This window comes from Lithobates pipiens, unplaced genomic scaffold (genome assembly GCF_037356315.1).
Source record: "Lithobates pipiens isolate NorthernLeopardFrog02 unplaced genomic scaffold, aLitPip1_a1.2 Scaffold_18, whole genome shotgun sequence".
NCBI lineage: Eukaryota > Metazoa > Chordata > Amphibia > Anura > Ranidae > Lithobates > Lithobates pipiens.
In genome coordinates this window covers 624,212,483-624,220,594 of record NW_027507758.1, presented here as the reverse complement: position 1 = coordinate 624,220,594, position 8,112 = coordinate 624,212,483, and positions in this window count along the sequence as shown.

Here is an 8,112-nt window from a genome sequence, read left to right as displayed (position 1 = left end):
AGCAACCCTTCTTACTGCTAGGTGAAAGTGCTACCCACTACACCACTGTGCCACCCAGTGGTCTCCTGCGTCAGAACCTCCCTGTCCTTCTCTGGCATTTCCCGTAGTGGTGCCCCCTTCCTCAGATAGTGAAGAGGACCTGCCAATTTGGTACGCAAGAAGAAGTTGGTCTCCCACCTCATTACGGCGGTCAGGGAATCCTTGAAGATGAAAGACTATACAAAACCAAAGACAATAGTTGTGCGCTGCCACCTAGAGGAGAGTGGATGAATGTAATAAAAATAAAGTGATAACAAATGTGAACAAAGCTGCTGCTGGGTGTTCTCACAACAACAAGAAAAACTATAAGGAACAGAGAATCTTCAGATCTGCAGCACACCCACACAGAAAGTAAAGTATAAAGTCTTTATTGAAGCATAAATATTATATATAATATATAAAAATAAGCACTGGATGGGCACAGGCAGGGGAAATGCAGGTAGGTCGACGCGTTTCACACTATAGAAGTGCTTTGTCAAAACCACAGATGTTGCAAAAACTACCAAGACATAAATCACATGAAAGCACAAGCGCATCTCATTAAAATCTGACTCGGCTGTTGCAACTTCAGTCCAATAAAATATCCTGTTCAGAAAATTGTTTAAAAACAGAAACACAAAAAAAGAAAGTGATTCTATTCCATATAGCAACCTTAAAGAGCAGAGGAAAAAGAAAAGGAAACTACATCACTCCCTCCATCTCAAATGGTTACACACTACTCAAAAAAGTGAATGTTCCCTAATACAAAAGGAATGAGATGCCAGATACACAGAAAAAAATAGAAACATAAACATAAATATATTTCCCGTAGTGGATCCCTCTTCTTCAGACAGCGAGGAGGACCTGCCAATTTGGCACGCAAAAAGAAGTTGGTCTCCCACCTCATTACGGCAGTCAGGGAAACCTTGAAGAAGGACTATACAAAACCAAAGACTATAGTTGTGCACTGCCACCTAATGGTGAGTGGATGAATGTAATAAAAATGAAGTGATAACAATTGTGAACAAAGCTGCTGCTATCACCTGGGTGTTCTCACAACAACAAGAAAAGCTATAGGTGATAGAAGTGTGATAGCGCTGCTTGAGGGTAAAGGAATTATTCATCTATAACCACTGTAAATTTGTAAAGTGTCAGATGACTAAATGCCAAAAAAACACAACTTTGCAAATTATGTGTAAATAATCATAGTGAAAAGTCCGCGGATGAAAATCAAAATAAAGATAATTGAATAAATATGAAGAGTCTTCTTATAAACAGTGCGCTTAAAACTTCACTGTGAAAAACGTGCCTCACAAAATCCAATCCGTGACTTGTGCTCCCTTCACCAGGTTCAATGGAAGCTCACCTCCTTCATAGACCCAGAATGGGTCAAACACGCTCAGAACTCACATTAACAAATGGCTCCACATTGATCTCCCGCGGCCCCTTGCAGGGGTCAAACACGCTCTACACACCGTGTGTTCCTCCTTTAATAGTGGCTCCGTATTTAACACCAGCAGCTCCAAATCGACATAAAAGATAAAAGTGCTTCCAATAGTGCAGTACCCAGGTGTCACGTGTGGCATGTTTAGGTCACTGCCTGGCTATACCTCTATACCTTACACCACTATCCTCGTGGCTCTATCTGGAGGGCGGTGACTTATACATGCCACACGTGAGACTTGCTGGATTTGCTTACATGCTGTGTTATTTTTTAATAAATTTGAGTTTAATGTATTAAGCCAGCCCTGGAGGTGTTCAGCATCCTCAATTGGGTGGAACGGCATGTTCCAGCCCTATCTGCAGCCCCCATTCATGAACATTCATGGACAACTGGCAGGCAGACTATCTCAGTCGCAAGAGTCTGGATCAGGGTGAGTGGTCCCTGCACCCTAAGGTGTTTCTTCAAATTTGTCAGTGCTGGGGCACCCTGGATGTTGACCTTTTCGTGTCTTGGGCTAAATCGGATGGTTCCCACGTTTGTTGCCCATACCAGTGACCCATGAGCGGATGGTCTGGTGGCTCTGTGGCACCAGTACTCCTTGATTATTACAGTTAAAGCTTCCCCGGTTGCTATCATGGAGAGAGCAGAAGGGCATTCCGGTCATTCTGGTGGCTCTGCATTGATCATGCAGGGCTTGGTCCACCTTGGCGCCTTCCACCTCGCCCGGACCTCCTCTTTCAGGTTCCAATTTTCCTGCTTTACAGTCGTTGGCTTTAGCAGCTTGGCTGTTGAGACGCAGTTGCTGGAGCACAAGGATCTGTCCCCTGCTGTTATTTTCATTATGCTTCAGGCCTGGTAGGTCTACTTTGCCTTTTGCAAATCTATGGAGGTCCATCCCTCAAAAGTTCTTGGTTGCCAGTATTCTGACCTTTCTTCAGAGGGGCGTGGACCATAGGTTGGCCTTTATGCTCTTTACACACGATAGGATTTTCTGACAACAAATGTTGGATGTGAGCTTGTTGTCGGAAAGTCCGACCCTGTGGTATGCTCCATAGAACATTTGTTGGCGGAATTTCCGCCAACAAATCTTGAGAGCAGGTTCTCAAATGTTCTGAGTGTGTGTACACAATTCCAACGCACAAAAGTCCACGCATACTCGGAATCAAGCAGAAGAGCCGCACTGGCTATTGAACTTCATTTTTCTTGGCTCGTTGTATGTGTTGTACGTCACCGCGTTCTCGATGTTCAGAATTTCTGCCAACATTTGTGTGACCATGTGTATGCAAGACAAGTTTGAGCCAACATCCTTTGGAAAAAAATCCAAGATTTTGTTGTTGAAAAATCCTATCATGTGTGCAGGGCATTAGTTCCATTAAGGGTCAGGTATCTGCATTAACTGTCCTCTGGCCTCTTTCTCCCTGGTCTGTACCTTCACCCAAGGGGTCACCAGGGTGGTTTTGCCTTCTAGGCCTCCCCTACCACCTTGGGATCGGAACCTTGTTTGTCCATTTAGGATATTGGGAAGTCCCATCCATAAGAAATTAAAGTAGAAGTAAACCCATGGATTTAAACAGTTAAAAAAAAAAGGCATGCCAGGAATGCTAACTGCACATTGGCTGTGCTCTCAGCCAAACTATCAAACCTTCCAATGGCTGGTGTCATAACGAATCACATGGGCAGCACCATAGCAGTTGAAGCTTAAACAGAGGCAAAGATGGCAGCTTCCTTGGCTGAAAACGATAGGGGAGTTTAGTATGTATATCTAAAGGCTTCTGCGCTCTATGGAAAATAGAAGCAAGTAAAAAAAAAAGGGGAGTAAAAAAACGCAGAAAAAAAGCAGCAATCACTATATGAGTTGGCTCTCACTAGTGTGAATTTAAAACAAGGTAAAGGTGTGATGCGCTAATTTCCAGCCATAACATATAAAACAATAGTGAATAAATGAACTAAACCTTCAAAATAGGAAAAAACTTAATAAAGTGCAGATATACAATGAGAAAAAAATGAGAACAAATATTTATACAATATTTAAAGGTGCAAAAGTGCATTAATGCAACTAAAAGTGGTCAAGTGCATAATGTTTATAAAATATATAAAGATAGCTCAAAAGTGGCTAAGTGCATATATTATGCTGCAAACACCAAAAATGCATAAACACGGGTATGGTGTAAAAGTGATTAATTAAGTGAAAAAAACCTGTTTATAACAAAAAGTGACAGATGATGATATAAAAACAGAACCAAATCTACGTGGTTATCGTATATAGGGGAGTTTACTTCCACTTTAAGCTGTGCCCTTCAAGGAAAGATCGAGAAAATTTGATTTTTGTATTCATTGAAAGACACAGCAACTGCCCAGTAATGTTTAGTGTTGTCATCCTTCTACTACTGGCAAGCTGAATCCTGGGTTGCAGAGCGCTGCCCCTTAGGCGTGCTTTTAGTTTATGTTGCACTAGTGTCCCGCTACTGTGTCTAGTTCTGGAGACCTCACTTACACAAAGATATTGATAAAATATAACGAGTCCAGAGACAGGTAACAAAAAAGGTGAAAGGCCTGGGGGATAAAACACATCGAGAAAAACTTCAGAAACGTAATATATTCAGGCTGGAGGAAAGAAGGGAGACATGACTGAAACCTTTAAATACAGCAAGGGGGTGGATAAGGTTCAGCAAGGCAGTTTTTTTTTCACTATGGAACCAAAATCAAGAACATGGGGACATAATCTCAAGCTAACTGGAGGGAAGTTCAAAACTAATCTTAGAAAATATTATTTTACAGAGAGTAGTTAATGCTTGGAATAAACTACCAGCAGAGGTAGTAAGACAGTCAATAGTAAATGGTTTCAAACAATGCTTGGGATAAGCAGATCTATAGCCAAACAATAAATTAATGAAAAGCAATAAACAAAAAATAAAAATGGGCAGACTGGATGGACTACCCAGTCTTTTTCTGCTGTCACTTTTCTATGTTTCTAAGGTTGGATAGTTCACCTTCCAAAATCCACAGTCAACAGGATTCACAGATCAACCCTGTAATGCCTTAGGGAAATATGATATGAAAAACACAAGGCCATCCTGCAAATAATCTCCATGAAAGCCCTGGAGCTGCCCAGGAAGCTGCAACAGGGTGTGAGAGTGTACTGTCACCACCGATGGAGGATCGAAGCTCATTGCCGTGTTTTGTCCCTTGTATGAGCTTTACAACCCAGCCAGCTAGAGATCCAGAAGTGGCTTCTTTCCAAATGGAATGACAAAGAGTCTGATACTCTGAATAAAGCAATGTTATTTTCTTAAGGTTCTTGAGATGTCAAGTTCATGCAAGGATCCTGTCTGTGATTCTGAAAGTTAGGTAAGGCCCAGTTTTCCAAAAAATGGTAAGATGTTATTTCTTTGGGCGCAAAATGCTCCACAGGCCATAGTTCCCACCTAGGCCTTGTAGTTCTGAAACTCTTCTTCCAAAAGTCACAGCCATGAGAATGAATGAATGAAATACTTGTATAGCACACAATGCGAACTGAATCACCTCTAGGCGCTGAGAAACAATGCTGTTACTGTATGTCCCATAGCGAAGACTGTTCCGTTGGAGGAAAAGACTGTTGACAGAAAATTTAGACCTATGGATAAGTCCCATTGGAGAAACACCCTTTTTCCTGTGGAGGGCAGGGTTTTATAGATTCTTTTTATTTGAATATCACCCACATATTAGTACAAAATAGAGCCAACTGGGCATTCCCTGGCTCAAAAATAGACTAGTGACAGAAAATAAAAAATGACCAACATGTTCAAGGTGAGCTACTGTAGATATGTCAGTCAAGTGAAAAAAGACAGCTGGCAACTCCATAGACCTTGATCTTCTTTATTGTTACATACCAGTGAGTAGACAAGCAGTCGCTAACGTTTCGGTGATAAGCCTTGTTCACGGCACACATAAAAATTGAAAATGAACATATACTGCGGCCCTCAAAAATTCCACTCGCCTGCTTGCATTTTGTGAGTGGATTGTGAGGGCTGGCGAGCGTGGACTGCCTGGGAGCGAGCACCCCCAACTGGCGGGTTGTATGGGAGTCCTTCTCCCATCGCTTGCGGAGGGTAAGAGAGAGGAGGGGGCCTGGCTGGATGATTCAGAGCATGAGGGACATCACTAGCGGCTTTCATTTCAATAGCCGAGTGTTCCCCACACTCGCTGTCACACACAGCCCCGCCCCGTGGTCCCGGGGAATTTAATAGACAGATCACCCGTCCAATTACGGGACGAGTGACGTGTATCAAAGTTCTGCAGCCAGGGGGCAGGGCTGTACAGGATGCTGAGCGGTGGGAAAACCACAATTGCAATAAAAGCTGTTCCAGTGATGTCCCTCGGCACTTTTATAATCCTGCTGGCAATGCTCTTCCTCTCCTCTGCATTATGGACATCGGTAGGCAGCATGATGGACACGGGTAGGCATTGGTGGACACGGCGAGGCGAGGCTGCCTTGGTGGACATGGGCAGGCTGCATTGGTGAACACGGGAAGACTGCATTGGTGGACACGGGTGAGGCTGCATTGGTGGACACGGGTGAGGCTGCATTGATGGACACAGGTGAGGCTGCATGGTTGGGCATGCTTAATTCTACATGAAACATTTTAAGTGTCATTTCATGAGATAATTTATGAGAGCGTGCTTAGGGGTGGAACTGGGGCAGGGTAGGGGTTGGATGGGGCAACTGGTGGAGAGTAACCCTTGAGGTCTGGTTGGTAGCTCAGGACTTGAAATTTTGAGCCTCGATATACTGTATATTATATACAGTATATATATATATATATATATATACACACACACACACATATAAACATACATACATCTCCATCAATTAATCACATGGTCAATTAGACAATCAAATGATTGTTCACAAAATGACAACAGGTAATGCTTGACAAGATAAAAAAGAGAGGAATATTCTCTCGGTACAAATGTATAAAACAACACATATAGAAAAACATAAAGTCCCCTCCTAATACACATTGTTGGAAAAAACATGAAAGTATACATGAAAAAAGATAAAAATGTACACGTGGATATAAAAAAAAATTACATAGGACTATTTGAGAAAAAGCTCCTCATAGCGGTGGTTCATTCCCAGAAGTAATCTAGTTTGGCGATTGAATATCCACCAAACCTCTCGTAGAAGGAGTTTGTGATGAATATCTCCTCCACGAGAGGACAACTCTTTCCAAACCTATAAAGAAAAAAGATGTCATGTTTCCACCATGTACATTTTTTTATCACTACTGCCCCATGGAAATGTTCACTCACTCTTGTTCTTAAAGGTCTTAAGGTACATCCCACATACTGTTCGTTGCAGTGTTTGCATTCTACAGCATAAATAACGTTGTTTGTGCCACTATTGATATACTTACAAACGGAAAATTCTCTTTGCCCTTGTACACACTGGTTGGACATTCCGAAAATGTCCGATCGGACCATGTTGTTGGATAATCCGACTGTGTGTGGGCTCCATCGGACTGTTTCCGTCTGAATATCCGACGGACAAAGTTTTAGCCCTTGTACACACGGTCGGACATTCCGACAACAAAATACGTCAGATTTTGTCCGACGGATTTTGTCCGAAACTTGGGTTGCATACACACGGTCGGACAAAGTTGTCAGAAAACCCGATCGTTCAGAACGTGATGACGTTATTTCGTTACGACGGGACTACGGTCAGGCTAGTAGCCAATAGCTTTGGTCTAGGAATTTGATATGAGCATGCGTGGCACTTTGTCCGATCGGAATTCTCTACACACAATCGGACGAAGTCTGATCGGATCATGTTGTCGGAAAGTTTTATAGCCCAGCTCTAAAACTTTGTCAGTCGGATATTTTCCGACGGAAACAGTCCGATGGAGCCCACACACAGTCGGATTATCCGACAACACGGTCCGATCGGACATTTTCCGTCGGAATGTCCGACTGTGTGTACAAGGGCTTAGAGCTGGGCTATAAAACTTTCCGACAACATGGTCCGATGGGACTTTGTCCGATTGTGTGTAGAGAATTCCGATCGGACAAAGTGCCACGCATGCTCAGAACAAATTCCTAGACCAAAGCTATTGGCTACTAGCCTGAATGTAGTCCCGTCGTAACGAAATAACGTCATCACGTTCTGAACGATCGGATTTTCCGACAACTTTGTCCGACCGTGTGTATGCAACACAAGTTTCGGACAAAATCCAATGGATTTTGTTGTCGGAATGTCCGACCGTGTGTACAAGGGCTTCCAGTGGCACAAAAAAACAACGGTCCTATGCTGAACAGAACAGAACCGACAGGTATTGGTACCACAAATATAAGAACCCATGGCATTCAGCCAAGTTTTTCAATGACTTTAACTGTGACTATGAGATAAAATACTGCATAATGTTTTGGTTTGACGGCTGGGAAAACCTACAACCAGCCAAAATTAATGGTGCCAAATCACTGTATGTGCAAAGTACAGGTAAATATTTGCATATAATGTTTTTTCGATTAAACCAAATTCCAGAGAAAAGGCAGTAACAAATGTAACTGGACTCTTATTTTCAGATGCTGAAAACCGTTCTTTGTTACTATAAGCCCTCCTAATCACACTATTTTTACCTCTACAATGGCCAGCATTCTTTTTTTTTTATCTC